This window comes from Schistocerca cancellata, chromosome 8 (genome assembly GCF_023864275.1).
Source record: "Schistocerca cancellata isolate TAMUIC-IGC-003103 chromosome 8, iqSchCanc2.1, whole genome shotgun sequence".
NCBI lineage: Eukaryota > Metazoa > Arthropoda > Insecta > Orthoptera > Acrididae > Schistocerca > Schistocerca cancellata.
In genome coordinates this window covers 438905802-438924906 of record NC_064633.1, presented here as the reverse complement: position 1 = coordinate 438924906, position 19105 = coordinate 438905802, and positions in this window count along the sequence as shown.

Below are 19105 nucleotides of genomic sequence, written 5' to 3'. Positions count from 1 at the left end.
TGCATTACTTTTATTGACAATCGAGGATAAAGATACTTGAACTCACGTAAACTGCAATGAGGAAGGAGTCTATGTGGTCATTTATTAGTTTCTGCCGTTCTGGAGATGAACAGCAATTATTACTTCCTATACCTCTCATACTGTGAGGAGATTTACCTAGAAGAACAAGGGCCTGCATTTCCATCCATTTTTTCACTTACTGCAGAATGCTCAGGGAAGCTTTTCTGCAGGTTTCAACAAACCTACAATTAATTATTACAAAAAAACTTGTACGTGGTACATTGTGATATTTTACGAAGAGTCTCCTCCTGATATTTATCGTCGAACTATGCCTTCAGATTCAATAGACCTCAAAAAGATGTTTTGTTCATTTTTAGTATTACGATTATCAACCTTGTGAAGATACTTATTTGTTCGTCCTCTGGTATCCCGTTGAAGTACCAAATTTAGTCCGAGCATACGAATAATAAATCCACATTTTCTTAAGTAACGGAAGTTAAGTTATAACAAATAGCTGAAAATCTCCCCTGTCTTCTAGGTGCTTACAACTTTTCCAGAATAAATTTGTATTCACTGAAATGGTAGGACGGGGCACGGGAATGGTAAGGTGCAAAGACATTTTACAAATATACCTTACAAACAGATTTATTGCTAGTCTCTTCAAAACTTTAGAACACTTTAACACAAGTGGTCAGTTCAGAAAATTTCAAACAATCTCTGATAACCAGCATTAAACAATATTATTAACTTTACAACCCTGATAGCTGACAGTAAAATAATATTGACAATAATCAGTATGTACAAAGAATTACAAGATTCTTCAATACGACTTTTTCTTCTTAAAACAAATAATTACAACCCACAATTTAACAATCGACTGGCTCGAGAGATCACTCAGGACAACCAGGTAACAATAGATGCAATCCTTGCGAATCCAATGGCAACCAAGGAATAAACAACAGTACTTAACTTCCACATCTACATGGATAATCTGTAAATCACAATTAAATGCCGGGCAGAGGGTCACTTTTCGCACCATTCAGATATCTTTTCTAAATCATTTTGCAGTTTGTTTTGATCTTCTGATGACTTTATTAGACGATAAATGACAGCGTCATCCGCAAACAACCGAAGACGGCTGCTCAGATTGTCTCCCAAATCGTTTATATAGAAAAGGAACAGCAAAGGGCCTATAACATTACCTTGGGGAACGCCAGAAATCACTTCCGTTTTACTCGATGACTTTCCGTCAACTACTACGAACTGTGACCTCTCTGACAGGAAATCACAAATCCAGTTACATAACTTAGACGATATTCCATAAGCAGGTAATTTCACTACGAGCCGTTTGTGTGGTACAGTGTCAAAAGCCTTCCGGAAATGCAGAAATACGGAATCGATCTGAAATCCCTTATCAATAGCACTCAACACTTCACGTGAATAAAGAGCTAGTTGTGTTTCACGAGAACGATGTTTTCTAAACCTATGTTGACTGTGTGTCAATAGACCGTTTTCTTCGAGATAATTCATAATGTTCGAACACAATATATGTTCCAAAATCCTGCTGCATATCGACGTTAGCGGTATGGGCCTGTAACTTAGTGGATTACTCCTACTACCTTTCTTGAATATTGGTGTGACCTGTGCAACTTTCCAGTCTTTGGGTATGCATCTTTCTTCGAGCGAACGGTTGTATATGATTGTTAAGTATGGAACTAATGCATCAGCATACTCCGAAGGGAACCTAATTGGTATACAGTCTGGACCAGAAGACTTGCCTTTATTAAGTGATTTAAGCTGCTTCACTACTCCGAGGATATTTGCTTCTACGTTACTCATGTTATCAGCTGTTCTCGTTTCTAATTCTGTAATATTTATTTCGCCTTCTTTTGTGAAGGCATTTCGGAAGGCTCTGCTTTGGCAGCACTGTCTTCGATAGTATGTCCATTGCTCTCGCACTGAGAAGGCACTGATTGTTTCTTACCGCTAATATACTTCACACACGACCAGACTCCCTTGGAATTCTGCCAGGTTTTGAGACTAAGTTTCGTTGTGTATGTGTGTGTGTGTGTGTGTGTGTGCGTTGGGGGAGGGGAATTATTGGTATTAGTTTTACAAGTGATAGGTACTTCAGTGCACTTAGTGGTCTTTCTCTTTGCAACAGACCGCCACTTGGGCCTACTGCTTAGAATAACTTACGATACCTGTAACATAAACCTATTACCATAAGGCATAGACTAGAAGTCACAGCCCTTAACTGAGATATTTGATGGTGATAACAAACCTATGTATCTCCTCCTCCCCAACATTCGTACAGAAATTTTCAGTGTAAAATATCCTGTCAAAACAAGGTAGTTGTATGAAAAGCATCGTTGTCTAGTTGTTGTTTTCCACAAACTAACTGCCACATCAAGCAAATTATTCTAGTGCAACGATGCGCAACGTTCTTGCGATGTAGTGTTTTCAGACACATCTTTACGACCTGTACAAATATGATATATTTCGCTGTTTCTCCTACTTTTCTTGACATTATGCGTCCAGTTTGATGGACCTACTTTCTCCTCTAAGCTTTTAGTTAGCGATGGAATATCCGTTGGAATGAAATTTTCATCAGCCACTTCCTCTACCTTCATTGAGACTCAACGTTCTTCCTGGATGGTCAGCTTTAAACTACAAATAGCTCAAGTAGCAAACAGAAAACGAGACATCATTTGTCACTGTAGCATGTCTTATGTTACGTACCACTCTGTTCCCGTGAAAACTAATCTTTGCCAAAAGTATGATATACAGCCTTGTTTGAGGGAATCCTCAATTACAGAAATATATCCGTTTAAACTATTTCTTAAAAGATCTTCTCAACAATGTTACTGAACGGAGTACAGTCTATACTTGATTGTCAATTATTGGGCGAATATCAACATGGGTTTAAGAAGGGAAGATCCTGCTCAGAACAGTTTTCCACCTGGAACCCATTATTCGTTACACATTAATAAACTCCAAGTACAAGTAACATTTACTGATATTGATAAGGCTTCTGACTTTGTTGATATATAAACTCTAGATAAAGTAATCGGTGAATTTACAATTAAAACTAAGTATGAAAACCTAATACCAGAGCCGCACGGGTTACCCACTCTGTCTAAGGCGTCTTGTCATGGTCCGCACGGCTTCTCCCTCTCGGAGGTTCGAGTCCTCCCTCGGGCATGGGTGTGAGCGTCGTCCTTAGCGTAAGTTAATTTAAGTTATATTAAAGTAGTGTGCAAGCTTAGGGACCGAAGACCTCAGCAGTTTGGTCCCATAAGACCTTACCACAAAGTTTTGCTAACACCAAAACCTCAGACACATTCTCAAAAATAAAATTTAAGGGTGTGATATCTCGAGTTCTCTAAGCAAACACAGATTCAGGCAAGGTGATGGTTTATCTCAAGTTCTCTTCAACTATGTCGCTAGAAAATTGAGAGAATTTGGAATGAAGTGCTGAAAGACTCCAAAATACTGCCACCACTCTTACTAGGCAGAAGGAATAAAAGTGTTACAATAAACTGGGCAGCATTAAAGAATTATTTGAGCAAATTGTCTCTGAAAGTCTGACAGATATTGAAGTGGAAGTCAACCTTCTGGAAGAGACAGCCATCTCGACAGGTTTAACTATCTGTTCAGAGAAAACAAAATTTACAACAAATATAAAAAGTGTTCCAAAATATTTAAGAACTGTTATTTGGCGCAGACAAATGTAATGAGAAGCAGCAGAAATGAGAACAACGACAAATCAAATCGCGACACATAAATCAGAGTCGGAGATCAGGAAGTGTTAGAAGTTAAAGACTTCTGTTGGCTAGGCAGCAAAATAACTCATGACAGGTAGTGCAAAAAGGACACAAAAAGAAGAGTAGCACTAACAAACAGGTCGTTCCTGATCAAGACAAGTCTACTGTCATCAAACACAGGCCTTAATTAGAGGAAGCAATTTCTGACAGTGAACATTTGGAGAACAGTATTGTATGTCAGTGAATCGTAGGATTTGGAACAAAGCAGAACACAAGAGTGACGAAGTGTTTTAGATGAGGTGCTACAGAAGAATATTGAAAATGAGGTGGACTGATAAGCAATGAAGAGGATCTCCGCATAATCGAGGAAGAAAGAAACATCTGAAAAACGCTGACAAGCCGGCCGCTGTGGCCATGCGGTTCTAGGCGCTACAGTCTGGAGCCGCGCGACCACTACGGTCGCAGGTTCGAATCCTGCCTCGGGCATGGATGTGTGTGATGTCCTTAGGTTAGTTAGGTTTAAGTAGTTCTAAGTTCTAGGGGACTGATGACCAAAGTAGTTAAGTCCCATAGTGCTCAGAGCCATTTGAACCATTTTTGAACACTGACAAGAAGATTGGCACGTTGATTGGAAATGTGTTCAGGCATATGGGAGAAATCTCTATGGTACTAAAGGGAACTGTAGAGAATTAAAGCTATAGAAGAAGACACCCGGCAAATAACTGTGCGCGTAGAGTTCTAGTACGACTCTGAAATGAAGAGGTTGGCGCAGGAGACGAATTCGTTGGAGACTGCATCAAACCATGCATGAAAAAAAAAAGAAAAAAGGCAATTAGAAAAATAAACAGATATGAATAACTGGAGAACACTATTCAAGAAAACGCTTTAGAAAAATCTTTTTAGAGAAATAAATACATAATATGGAAAAGAAGTGCATGGTACTACTAAGAATACCAACAAGAAAAAATTCTTGTCTAAAAACCTCAAAATGAAACACTAGAACACTATAGTGAAACCAGAATGCCTTTATGTAAAGAATGCCTAATTTTAAATTGTAAGCTTGACAGATTATAAACATTAGTACAGAAAATAACAGGACCTCAGAAAAATGTAGCCTTTTGGAAATTAAGAAGTAATGATGAAATTTATCAGAACATAGAAAACAGGAAAGGAAAGAACAACAAAGAATTAAGAACTGAAATTGGAACGAAGTCATTGTTGTTGTTGTGGTCTTCAGTCCTGAGACTGGTTTGATGCAGCTCTCCATGCTACTCTATCCTGTGCAAGCTTCTTCATCTCCCAGTACCTACTGCAACCTACATCTTTCTGAATCTGCTTAGTGTATTCATCTCTTGGTCTCCCCCTATGATTTTTACCCTCCACGCTGCCCTCCAATACTAAATTGGTGATCCCTTGATGCCTCAGAACATGTCCTACCAACCGATCCCTTCTTCTGGTCAAGTTGTGCCACAAACTTCTCTTCTCCCCAATCCTATTCAATACTTCCTCATTAGTTATGTGATCTACCCATCTAATCTTCAGCATTCTTCTGTAGCACCACATTTCGAAAGCTTCTATTCTCTTCTTGTCCAAACTATTTACCGTCCATGTTTCGCTTCCATACATGGCTACACTCCATACAAATACTTTCAGAAATGACTTCCTAACACTTAAATCTATACTCGATGTTAACAAATTTCTCTTCTTCAGAAACGCTTTCCTTGCCGTTGCCAGTCTACATTTTATATCCTCTCTACTTCGACCATCATCAGTTATTTTGCTCCCCAAATAGCAAAACTCCTTTACTACTTTAAGTGTCTCATTTCCTAATCTAATACCCTCAGCATCACCCGACTTAATTCGACTACATTCCATTATCCTCGTTTTGCTTTTGTTGATGTTCATCTTATATCCTCCCTTCAAGACACTATCCATTCCGTTCAACTGCTCTTCCAAGTCCTTTGCTGTCTCTGACAGAATTACAATGTCATCGGCGAACCTCAACGTTTTTATTTCTTCTCCATGGATTTTAATACCTACTCCGAATTTTTCTTTTGTTTCCTTTACTGCTTGCTCAATATACAGATTGAATAACATCGGGGAGAGGCTACAGCCCTGTCTTACTCCCTTCCCAACCACTGCTTCTCTTTCATGCCCCTCGACTCTTATAACTGCCATCTGGTTTCTATACAAATTGTAAATAGCCTTTCGCTCCCTGTATTTTACCCCTGCCACCTTTAGAATTTGAAAGAGAGTATTCCAGTCAACATTGTCAAAAGCTTTCTCTAAGTCTGCAAATGCTAGGAACGTAGGTTTGCCTTTCCTTAATCTTTCCTCTAAGATAAGTCGTAGGGTCAGTATTGCCTCACGTGTTCCAGTATTTCTACGGAATCCAAACTGATCTTCCCCGAGGTCGGCATCTACTAGTTTTTCCATTCGTCTGTAAAGAATTCGTGTTAGTATTTTGCAGCCGTGGCTTATTAAACTGATAGTTCTGTAATTTTCACATCTGTCCACACCTGCTTTCTTTGGGATTGGAATTATTATATTCTTCTTGAAGTCTGAGGGTATTTCGCCTGTTTCATACATCTTGATCACCAGATGGTAGAGTTTTGTCAGGATTGGCTCCCCCAAGGCCGTCAGTAGTTCCAATGGAATGTTGTCTACTCCGGGGGCCTTGTTTCGACTCAGGTCTTTCAGTGCTCTGTCAAACTCTTCATGCAGTATCGTATCTCCCATTTCATCTTCATCTACATCCTCTTCCATTTCCATAATATTGTCCTCAAGTGCAACGCCCTTGTATAGACCCTCTATATACTCCTTCCACGAAGTCATTAGGAGACCTTAATGCTCGAAGAAAGAGAAGGAGCCGCTGAGGGAATTACATTAGTAGATGAGACACTAAAAGTAGTGGAAAGGTTTTGCTATTTTGATAGCAAAGTATTAATGGAAAAATTAGAAATGATATAAAATGTAGCCTGGTTATAGAAAGAAAAGCGTTCCTGACAAAGAGGAATTTAGTAGCGTTTTACAGAAGAGAAACGTGGACGATAAACAATTCAGGTAAGAAGAAAACAGAAGCTTTTGAATGATGTAGAAGAATGCTGACGATTAGACGATTAGATGAAATTACTAATGAGTAAGTATATAAGCGAGTTCGAGATAAAACAATATTATGGCGCAACTTGAGTAAAAGAAGGATTTTGCTAGTAGGACACATCCTGAAGCATCGAGGGGTCGTCAATTTGGTAATGGAAGGAAGTGTGCTGGGTAAAAATTGTAGAGGGACCGGTCCTGATTACAGTAAGCAGCTTCAAACGGATGTGGGTTGCAGTCGTTATGCAAAGATCGAGCAACTATCACAGGATAGACTAGCATGGAAAGCTGCATCAAATCGAACTTCAGACTGAAGAGCACAAAAAGCAACAACTGTTTTCCAATTTTGACACAATCAACTTTTTATGATCAGTCATAACCGTTTTCGGCGTCTACGCTATCTTCAGATGCTATGGGTGGCATTTGATGAGCAAGAGTTCATGCATTGTCAACTTCGGTCTTTGAAGACTGAAACCCGTTATGATTGTATCATAGAAATTGATTGTGTCAAAAAGTTAATACCTTACAATAAGTAAATCACAGTCTCCGTAAACGGAGTGTAGTTTTTTCTCCAAAACAACGACAACACAGCCTGACAGTTTACCAGTTTGGACGGTCTTGACTCACGATCAGATCAAAAGCAGGAAAAGTGAAAAACGCAAAACGATCTTTAAGTACAATAATTTATGAAAATACTCTGAAGAGCAGGTACAGGTGCTAATTTTCAGTGACTACAGTTGCTGTATGGCTAATATGCTGGGTATTTGTTAACTTTTTCTTTTTGTCTTTCATTTTTTTGTTTTTCTTTTTGTGTTGCAATTTTTAATATTTACCTAAATTATATATATTTAATAGAAATTTTCCAATTTTGTCCTTTCTCAATTTTTTCTTTTTATGATGGCTCATGGAGTCGGAAATGGTAAACAGAAATATAAAAAAGGAGCTTTTATAAGGGGTTTTATTTTCATTCAATTAAGCGCACCATAATTGATTCTTTACTTCACTTACAAAATAATATTCTACATCTAAATCTACATATCTACATCTACATATATACTCCGCTAGCCAGTAAGCGGTGTGTGGCGGAATGCACAATTCGCGCCAAAGTCATATTTCCCCCCTATGTTCCACTCGCGGATCGCGCGACGGAAAAACGACTGTCTGAACGCCTCATTACGAGCTCTAATTTCCCTTATCTTTGAATGGTGATAATTTCTCGACTTGAAAGTCGGTGGTAATAATATATGCTCTACATCCTCGGCGAAGGTCGGATTTCGGAACTTAGTAAGCAGCCCCTTCCGCTTAGCGCACCGTCTATCTGCAAGTTTGTCCCACTTCAAACTTTCTATGAGATTTGTAACGCTCTCGCGATGGCAAAATGTACCAGTCATGTAACTTGCCGCTCTTCTTTGGACCTTGTCAATCTCTTTAATCAGACACAACTGGTAAGGGTCCCATACAGACGAAGAATACTCTAAGACTGGACGAACTAACTTATTGTAAGTTATTTCGCTTCTTGAAGGGCTGCATCGCTTCAGGATTCTACCAATAAACCGCAATCTAGAGTTCGCCTTGCCCGTTACTTGTGCACTGTGATCATTCCATCTGAGATCATTTCGAATAGTCACACCCAGATACATGGCGGATGTTACTACTTCCAAAGACTAGACATTTATTTTGTACTCGAGCATTAATGGGGATTTCCGCCTTGTTATACGCAGTGGGTTACACTTATTAATATTTATAGATAACTGCCAGTCATTACACCACGCATTTATTTTCTGCAAATCCTCATTGATTTGCGCACAATTTTCCTGTAGACTACAGCATCATCGGCAAACAATTTAATTCCGCTGTCAATACCATCAACCAGATCGTTTATGTAAATCGTAAAAAGCAGCGGAATTATTACACTACCCTGGGGCACACCTGAAGTTGCGCTTGTTTCTGTTGAAGTCACCCCATTCATGACGACATACTGCCCTCCGTCTGTTAGAAAACTTTCTATCCAACCGCATATGTCATCGGATAGACCGTAAGCGCGCCCTTTTTGGAGCAAGCGACAGTGTGGAACTGAGTCGAACGCCTTTCGAAAGTCGAGAAATATGGCATCAACCAGGGAGCTGGTATCTAGAGCCTGTTGTATATCATGCACGAAGAGGGCCAGGTGTGGCTCGCATGACCGCTGTTTCCTAAGGCCGTGCTGCTTTCTGCAGATGAGCTTCTCAGAGTCTAGAAAGGTCATTATGTCTGAACACAAAATACGTTCCATAATTCTACAACAAATTGATGTCAGTGAAATTGGCCGGTAATTATGTGCATCCGATTTTCTACCCTTATTATAGATTGTTATGACCTGGGCTTTTTTCCAGTCCTGTGAAACTTACCGCTGTTCCAATGATCTCTGATAGAGGATGAATGGTGCTATATTTACAGCATAGTCAACATAACATCTTACGGGGATACCGTCTGGGCCAGACGCCTTCCTGGCGTCTAAGGATCTTAACTGTTTTACAATCCCAGATACGCTAAACACTTTGTCAGCCATCCTTGCGTTTGTTCGATAACTGAAAGGGGGAATGGTGCTGCAGTCCTCTACCGTAAACGAGTTTTTGAAAGCTAGGTTCAGAAGTAGTTTCTATTAGAACAATAATAAAAATGGTTTTTTAAGGAATGGAACGCGTCTGATATTTCCTATTAAAGACTGACTGAAATCAAAAACTTGAATTAAAAAGAAAAAAAATTGAACAGTGTTTGGTTTGTTGTCAAAGCAAAATTTCACGTATTGTTGGCTTTAGCAATTACTTATGTGAATCGTAATTTTCAGCCATTTTGATAGTATGGTACTGAGATGGTTCATTCCTTATAAGCATTAAAAGCAAGCAAAGCTCTGCATTCTGGTCCCAGGTGTGCCATTCAGGACCGACTGCTATGTCTTCCTTAGCTGTTGAGATCATTGGATGCATTATGGACGAATACGGGGTCAGAACACTGCTCTCCCGGTCGTTGTCGGCAGTACTGAACTTTGGAGCCTCTGCTTCTCAATGGAGTAGCTCGTCAGTTGGGTTGGCGTCTTGAGGCTGAGTGCTCCCTGTTCCTGTCCTTTTACCCAGGGAAAGCCCCTGGCAATAGCTGGAATCGTGCCTGGGTCCTCTGCACAGCAGCCATATACGCTAACCACTGAGCTTTGGAGGCAATCTTCTTACAAGCATAATTTGTCTCAAAAGAGATAAAAAAATAGCCACTCAGCACCACCTTGTCCAATTTCAGCATTGGCGAATCCACATGTTTCCACTGTTTGCTTTGATCCCTTGTCTTGGAGTTTTACTGACAAACCCAGCACCCATTCATGGTGGTTAGGCAGCTACATATGTCATCTAGATTGGTGTACAACAGTTTTGCTGCTGCCTTGCTTCAGTCGACTATTTGAACGATTTTAGCAGTGGCACAACCAGCAAGCGACGGCATCTGTCTTCTCTTGGGATCTTAATGATCAGCCCAGTACCCATCCATGATAGCAAAGAAAGTCATCTAGGTTGGTGTACAGCAATTCAGCTTCTGCTTTGATTCTCCAGGCTGTTTGAATGATGTTAGTAGTGGCAGAGCCAGCAGGTGGCTGCATTTGTCTTGCCTTACGGTCTTAGTAATAAGCTCAGAACCCATCCATGGTGATTAGGAGGTTAAATAAGTTATCTGGATTGGTGAACAACAGTTCCAGTGCTGTCTTGTTTCATGAGGCTGTTTGAATGATGTTAACAGTGGCAGAGCCACAGGTGATGGCATTTGTCTTGTCTCATGGCCTTAATGACAAACCCAGCACCCAGCCATAGTGATTAGGAGGCTAAATAAGTCGTTTGAATTTGTCTACAATTTCGCTGCAGCCTTGGCTGACCGATGTTAGCAGTGGCGGAACCAGCAGGCGGTGGCATTTGTCTTGTCTCAGGGTCCTAATGATAGACCCAGGACCCATCTGTGCTGATTAGGCGACTAAACAGTCAACTGGATTGGTGTACAATTCCGCTGCTGCCTTGGTTCGTGAGGCTACCTGAATAATACTAGCATCTACATCCACATCTACATAGATACTCCGCAAGCCACTGAACTGCTTCGATGTCTTCCTTCTGTCCGACCTGGTACGGATCCAAAACACTCGAGCAGTATTCAAGAACAATCGCACCAGCATTCTATGTGAGGTCTCCTTTACAAGTGAATCACTCCTTCCTAAAATTCTCCCAAAAAACCGAAATCGACCATTTGATCTTCCCTACCACAGTTTTCATATGCTTGTTGCACCTCATATCTCTTTGCAACGTTACTCCTAGCTGTTTAAACGACTTGCCTGTATCAAGCTGAATACTAGTAATACTATATTCGAACATTAAAGTTTGTTCTCTCTACTCATCGACATTAACTTACATTTTTCCATGCTTACAATTCGCTGCCATTGATCACACCAACTGGAAATTTTGTCTATGTCGACTTGTATCCTCTATAGTCACTCAACTTCGGCACATTACCGTACACCACGACATCATTAGCAAACAACCGCAGACTGGTGCCCACCCTTTCCGCCAAATCATTTATTTGTATAGGGAACAACAGATCCCTATCACACTTCCCTGGGGGAACTCCTGACGATACCCTTGTTCCTAATGAGCACTCAGCATCGAGAACAACATACTGGGTTCTATTATTTAAGGAGTCTTCAAGCCACTCACATATCTGTGAACTTTTCCGTATGTTTTTATCTTCGTAGACAGCCTGAAATGGGGCACCGTGTCAAATGATTTCCGGAAATCTAGAGTTATGGAATCTGCCTGTTGCCCTTCATCCATAGTTCTCATTGCATCGTGTGAGAAAAGGGCAAGCTGAGCTTAGCAATAGCGATGCTTTCTAAAACCGTGATTCGTGGACGCAAGCTGCTTAGCCTCAAGAAAGTTTATTATATTCGAACTGAGAATGTGTTTGAGGATTCAGCAGTAAACAGAAGTTAGGGATATAGAACTATAATTTGAGGGTCCGTTGTTTTATCTTCCTTATATAGTGAAGTCACCTGCGCTTTTTTCCACTCGCTTGGGACTTTGTTCTGGACGAGAGATTCACCATAAATGCAAGCTAGGTAAGGAGCCAATGTCGTTAAATACTCTTTGTAAAATCGAACTGGGGTTCCACCCGTACCTGGTGATTTATTTACTTTCAGTTGTTTCCCTACGCCAGGGATTCTTATTACTCTGTCGTCCATACGTGAGTCTGCCCGATGTTCAAATGACGGTATGTTTGTACGTTTCTCCTGCGTGAACGATTTCTGGAATGTGAAATTTAAAACTTCGTCTTTCGTTTTGCTATCTTCAACTGCCACACCAGATTGGTCGACAAAGGGACTGAGTGGTAGCTTTAGACCCGCTTAGCGATTATACATACTACCAGAATTTTCTAAGGTTCTCTCCCAGATCTTTTGCTAAGGTGTGGCGATGGTAGCTGTTGTACGCTTCGCGCATAGATCTTTGTACAGACGCACGAATCTCTACTAACCTTCCCATGTCGTCGTTTGTGCGTTCCCTTCTGAACCTAGAGTGCAACAGCCTCTGCTTCTTCAGCATTTAACGAATTTCGTTATTAAACCACGGTGGGTCTTTTCCATCCTTTAGCCACTAACTAGGCACTTAACTCTCCGAACCACCATTGACAATCTGCTTAAAATTTGCCCGTAATTCGTCTACCTCCATTGATACTAAGTGATGTCAGTTCACTGTTGAAGTAAGATGTTAATAACTGCTTATCTGCTCTGTCTAGGAGAAACACTGTTCTAGCCTTCTTGAACGATTTATTCACTTCCGCAATCATAATTGCCATAATGACATCATGATCGCTAATTTCCTTTCCTATACTGACATTATCAATAAGATCCGGCGTATGCGTAGTTACAACGTCTAAGATATTTCCATTGCTGCGGCGCTAGCTGCTCAAGACAATTTTCAGTAAACGTGCTCAAAAGTATTCCACATGACTTTTGTCTGTAGCCCCGCAATGAATCCATAGACATCCCAGTTTATACTCGGCAGGCTAAAGCCACCTCTAACTAGCACTGTGTGATGTATTTACGCGCTATTGACCGCTGGAATGAGTATAGTACTGCCACAGCGGAATCGGGTAGCTATAAAAACATCCAACAACTAATTTAGTTTCAGCTACACCTGTTATTGCGACCAGAGTATTTCACTGTCACACTCAACTTCGATCTCAATAGAGACAAAAATTTGTCAACTGCAATGAAAACTCCACCTCCTATTGCTTCTAATCTGTCTTTCCGATACATGTGTCAAGACTCGCTAAATAACTCAGAGCTTTAAACATTGGGTTTCAGTCAGCTGTTAGTTCCAAGAATCATTTGAGGGCGAGAACTTTCCTGGAGGGCAATAAATTCGGGAACTTTATTAAGAATACTTCGACAGTTTACTGATAAAATTGTGACAGTAGAAGTGTCTTTATTATGAACGCCGTTTAGCTTCCCTTGTTGTGAATCGAGTGGCGAGTTCCACCAGAGCACCTCAAATTACAGCATAGCCTAAAAAACGCTCTTGTACACTCCACAAGTACCCTGCTACCTGAGTAGCTGCTTCCTTTGTGTGGCGCACCCCTGACCTGTCAAGGGAGTCCTACAAATCCCCACACGATAACGCAGGTCCATAAACCTGTAGCCTAGACCGTCACAAAGCCGACGAAATCTTTGGTTGAGACCCTCCACTTGGCTCCAAACCAAAGGACTCCGATGAGCTCTGAGAGCGATGCTGCAAATTGCGAGCTCTGGTTGCACCCCATGGGCGAGGACACCAGTCTTCACTACCTCCGCCAGGCACCTGTACGAACTGAGAATCACCTCAGAACCCGTGTGACAGGCGTCGTCGGTGGTGACGTGAGCCACCAGACAGTTGCACCTTGCATGCTCGATAGCTGCTGGCAAGGTCGCCTCCATATCTCGAATGAGCCCCCGCCCCACCCCCACCCCACTCAACCCGACAGACACACCGAGTGCACATTGGCTTTTTTACAGCCCTGAACGACACCTGCCTAAGGGATGCCATATGTCTTCCCTAACATTGTAGCTCTCAATAAGCAGTAACCCCCCCCCCTCCTCCCATCCCTTGTGCCTGCTGGGACCGTGCTGAAGGAGCGGCCACCTGTCCACTCACAGGCTGAATGTGCATGGCCAGGCAGCCAGTCTCCACATTGTCCCTCCACCTCGGGCAACGCGAACGCGTCACCACCTGCCACTGACCCGGCTGTGAGGGTGGGTCCACTGCATAGTGCGCACTAGGAGGTGCCTCGGAAGTAGCCAAGCTATCCCATGTGACGCACCAGATTCTCTGCCACAGCTACACCCCAACGCAGCATCCTGTAAGTGACTGACCCTAGCCAACAGTACATTAAGCTGTTTGCCACCTGCTGCCACCTCCTCCAGCGTACGTATGCAGCATGCACACATCCATCCTACCCATCCTAGCAAGAGTAATTGAAGAAGTGAACTATAAACGCAGACAATCTTCGATATACGTATTACTATCCTCCTGATGGGTCACCAATGGACACTGATGCGTTAAAGAGCTACGTAGCTAGCTTTTCCGTGAGTAACTAATGCGCTAGGGACTGGATGATGCCCGCATCTCGTGGTCGTGCGGTAGCGTTCTCGCTTCCCACGCCCGGGTTCCCGGGTTCGATTCCCGGCGGGGTAAGGGATTTTTCTCTGCCTCGTGATGACTGGGTGTTGTGTGCTGTCCTTAGTTTTAGTTAGGTTTAAGTAGTTCTAAGTTCTAGGGGACTGATGACCATAGATGTTGAGTCCCATAATGCTCAGAGCCATTTGAACCATTTTTTTGACTGGATGATTTTACACTCACAAAAACGCGATATTAATCCTCTTAAACAGAGAAATACGTATGAAATTTAATAAATATACTACGTGGAAAACGCAGAAAAGGATAAACATGTAACTTTCCTCTCTTTGACGTACTCGTATAATAGCCTAGAGCTGGAGCCTGACCGGCTGGCTTACTAAACGAACGTTCAGTCGCTTCCAAACTAAAGAAATGAGCAACTAACAAAAAATGAGCTGTTGGGAAACCAGCAGCAGGCAGCATTTGCCTTGTCTCAGGATCTTACAAATCCAGTGCCCATCCATGGTGATTAGGTGGCTAAATAATTGGATGACAAAACACTGCACTGAGTTTAAAACTACCTACCTATGCCACAGATTACTGTCTCTAATGTTGGGCTTCTGTTTTTGAGTACAAGGGCCTCCATTTCTCTTGTGTCTCCTGATACTTCCCAGAAAGATTACATGCCACTTCTTTCTTTGTCATTCAGACTGGTTTGTCCAGACTTGAAGGGTCTGCAGCACCTACCCACACTATTGCCACACACTTCCACCAAGTGAGTATGGACTGTTGCAATGTTGTTCCCCTTCAAATGCAGAAACCGAATTACAAATTTAATAACAAAACACTGCACCAGTTACTTTTTTTCTCCTGCATAGCATGCCGCTATTCAGGAATTTATTTCCGTTACCAAGTGTAGCTCTTTACATTAGTATCTTATGTCTGTGTGTATGTTGTTCTGCCTGTCTAACCCTGCGGTCCAGCTCCTCCATTAAATCCACTGTATGTGATTTGTAGAAGTGATGGGACATGTTAAGAGGTTCTTCTGTGTTTGTGAATAGGTGTCCAGTGTTTTTTGTATGTTTTGCTATTGATGATTTTGTGAATTGGTTATACGTGTAGCAGTTGATATTAACAGCTAATCTACCAGGTGGTTATAATTAAAGTGCAGCTACTCACAGAGTTCCATTGTGGGTGCAATTATTGGTCAGCAACATAACCTATTTACGCTGAAAAGAAGTTCCAGTTGGCGCTGTGAATGCAAGAAAGATGTATAGAAATGTTTCCATATGTAATGGATCAGAAGGCGCCATGGGCAGGAAAGGTGAAACAAGTGGGCAAGACATACCGTTGATGTTATTATCAACTGCCATTTATGCCATTTGTTCAATATGAGCGCGAAGGGGTCGACAAGATGCTGTACACAACCAGATTTGCACCTGTTTGCCAAAATTGGAACTAATTTTTTCCGGCGTTAATCAGTTGCGCCTTAATACATCAGAATATCTATCAAATTTCTCAACCATATGATAATTAAAGCGCACCCTGTACGTCTGTGAGTAGCTGCACTTGCATTGTAACAACCCAATTATGTGATTATGATGGCTATGGAGGAGCTGGAAATTTTTGTACACCACAATGTGCCAGGAGAGAAAATTCTCATTGACAAGTAGTGATTTATCTAGCAGTGGATGTCTAATGTCTGTTAATAAAGATAAAACTGCTTCAGAATTATTCGCGTTGTTCTTTTCTGGACTGCTCTGTTAGTTTCATCATAATTGCAAACATACGCTGCTTGAGCATATTCCGTATCTTGATCCTTCATATTGGTAGAAACGGTCTGACTGACGTCTAAGTTACTTTTAAAGCATACGGAAACAACCAAACAGGCGAGGGCGACATCCAAACAAATCACAGGAGAATTGCGTAAGCGAATTTCGTTTCGGTACGTCCCGGGCGTAGCGAACGTAGGTTTGCAAAAGGAAGAAGAACTCGGGTCGATATGTGGTACGCGCTCGGACTTGACTTGGCGGCAGGTAGCATGGCGGCCGTAATAGCGGGACTCCCCGCCAGCCGTAAACAAGAGAGCAGCGCAGCGCGGCGCGGCACGGCGCCCAGGGGTTTCCCCGCGTATAGATTTACTCCGGGCGATAGAATATGCGGGCCACGCTGCCGGCGCAGGAATTGGTTCGTAAAGTTGGCGAACGTGTAAGGGAGAGCGCCAGGCAGTACCGCCCTCGCAGCGTCCAGGCTTTTAGACAGCTTCGCGGGTCGCTAGTTCCGATGCTGCGGTGTACACGCCGTTCCGGGCGAGGCGGAAACATCTGCTACATCTGGTACCGTGGAAGTGGTGCCTGCCGTGGAACTGAAAAAAAAGCTTCGCTATTTTGACTCTGTATTTGTCGGGTGGAATATGGTGTACATGTCCTTGAGTCCTTACAGTCTTCGGATTGTATCTGTTGAATAGTGTTCTGATCATAACGGATTCGAAACAAAAAAAAGGAAACAGCATTAATTTGATAACGTGGCACCAGAGGTAACATGCCAGCCCTATTAACAGAATAAAATGGGTGTTAGTCGCTTTTACAGTTATACATGTGTTAAAGAACTATGTCATCCTTAATGACAACTACTGGTGAATCCTGCGGATGCCTTGGGCAGATGGAGGGAATATTTCGAAGATTTGCTCAATGTAGGTGAAAATGCGATCAGTAATGTTTCAGATTTCGAGGTAGAATGGGATAGGAATGATGATGGAAATAGGATCACATTTGAGGAAGTGGAGAAAATGGTCAATAGATTGCAGTGCAATAAAGCAGCTGGGGTGGATGAAATTAAGTCAGAACTCATCAAATACAGTGGAATGTCAGGTCTTAAATGGCTACACAGGATAACTGAAATGGCCTGGGAGTCGGGACAGGTTCCATCAGACTGGACGAAAGCAGTAATCACAACAATCTTTAAACATGGAAACAGAAAAGATTGTAACAACTACAGACGTATCTCTTTAATCAGCGTTATGGGTAAAATCTTCTCAGGTATTGTTGAAAGGAAAGTGCGAGTATTAGTTGAGGACCAATTGGATGAAAATCAGTGTGGGTTTAGGCCTCTTAGAGGTTGTCAGGACCAGCTCTTTAGCTTGCGGCAAATAATGGAGAAGTGTTATGAGTGGAACAGGGAATTGTATCTATGCTTTATAGATCTAGAAAAGGCATATGACCGGGTTCCTAGGAGGAAGTCATTGTCTGTTCTACGAGATTATGGAACAGGAGGCAAACTTTTGCAAGCAATTAAAGGTCTTTACATGGATAGTCAGGCAGCAGTTAGAGTTGACGGTAAATTGAGTTCATGGTTCAGAGTAGTTTCAGGGGTAAGACAGGGCTCCAACCTGTCTCCACTGTTGCTCATATTATTTATGGATCATATGTTGAAAACAATAGACTGGCTGGGTGAGATTAAGATATGTGAACACAAAATAAGCAGTTTTGCATATGCGGATGACTTAATTGTGATGGCAGATTCGATTGAAAGTTTGCAAAGTAATATTTCAGAGCTAGATCAGAAATGTAAGGACTATGGTATGAAGATTATCATCTCCAAAACGAAAGTAATGGCAGTGGGAAAGAAATATAAACGGATTGAGTGCCAAATAGGAGGAACAAAGTTAGAACAGGTGGACGGTTTCAAGTACTTAGGATGCATATTCTCACAGGATGGCAACATAGTGAAAGAACTGGGAGCGAGGTGTAGCAAAGCTAATGCAGTGAGCGCTCAGCTCTTCTGTAAGAAAGAAGTCAGTACCAAGACTAAGTTATCTGTGCACCGTTCAATCTTTCGACCAACTTTGTTGTATGGGAGCGAAAGCTGGGTGGATTCAGGTTACCTTATCAACAAGGTTGAGGTTACGGATATGAAAGTAGCTAGGATGATTGCAGGTGCTAGTAGATGGGAACAATGGCAGGAGGGTGTCCACAATGAGGAAATCAAAGAAAAACTGGGAATGAACTCTATAGATGTAGCAGTCAGGGCGAACAGGCTTAGATGGTGGGGTCATGTTACACGCATGGGAGAAGCAAGGTTACCCAAGAGACTCATGGGTTCAGCAGTAGAGGGTAGGAGGAGTCGGGGCAGACCAAGCAGAAGGTACCTGGATTCGGTTAAGAATGATTTTGAAGTAATAGGTTTAACATCAGAAGAGGCACCAATGTTAGCACTGAGTAGGGGATCATGGAGGAATTTTATAAGGGGGGCTATGCTCCAGACTGAACGCTGAAAGGCATAATCAATCTTAAATGATGATGATGATGATGATGAATGACAATTGCTTAAAATAACAGAGTTAATTCGGGAAAACGGAGCTGGAAATTACTTTGTGGTGACTTTTATTTATCAAATTCGATAAAAAGAACAAGGAATACCTTCGGTCCTTAGAAAAGTGCATAGAAATCTTCTTTACCAAAAAAAATTGTTCATAGTAGTTGCCTAACCAATAATTTTATTCATTTCAACTTAAAGTTTGCTAATAATAAGACTGCAAAACTGCAGTATCTGTCAGTTTGTTTGAACAGCTAATATCCAAGGAGTATCGTA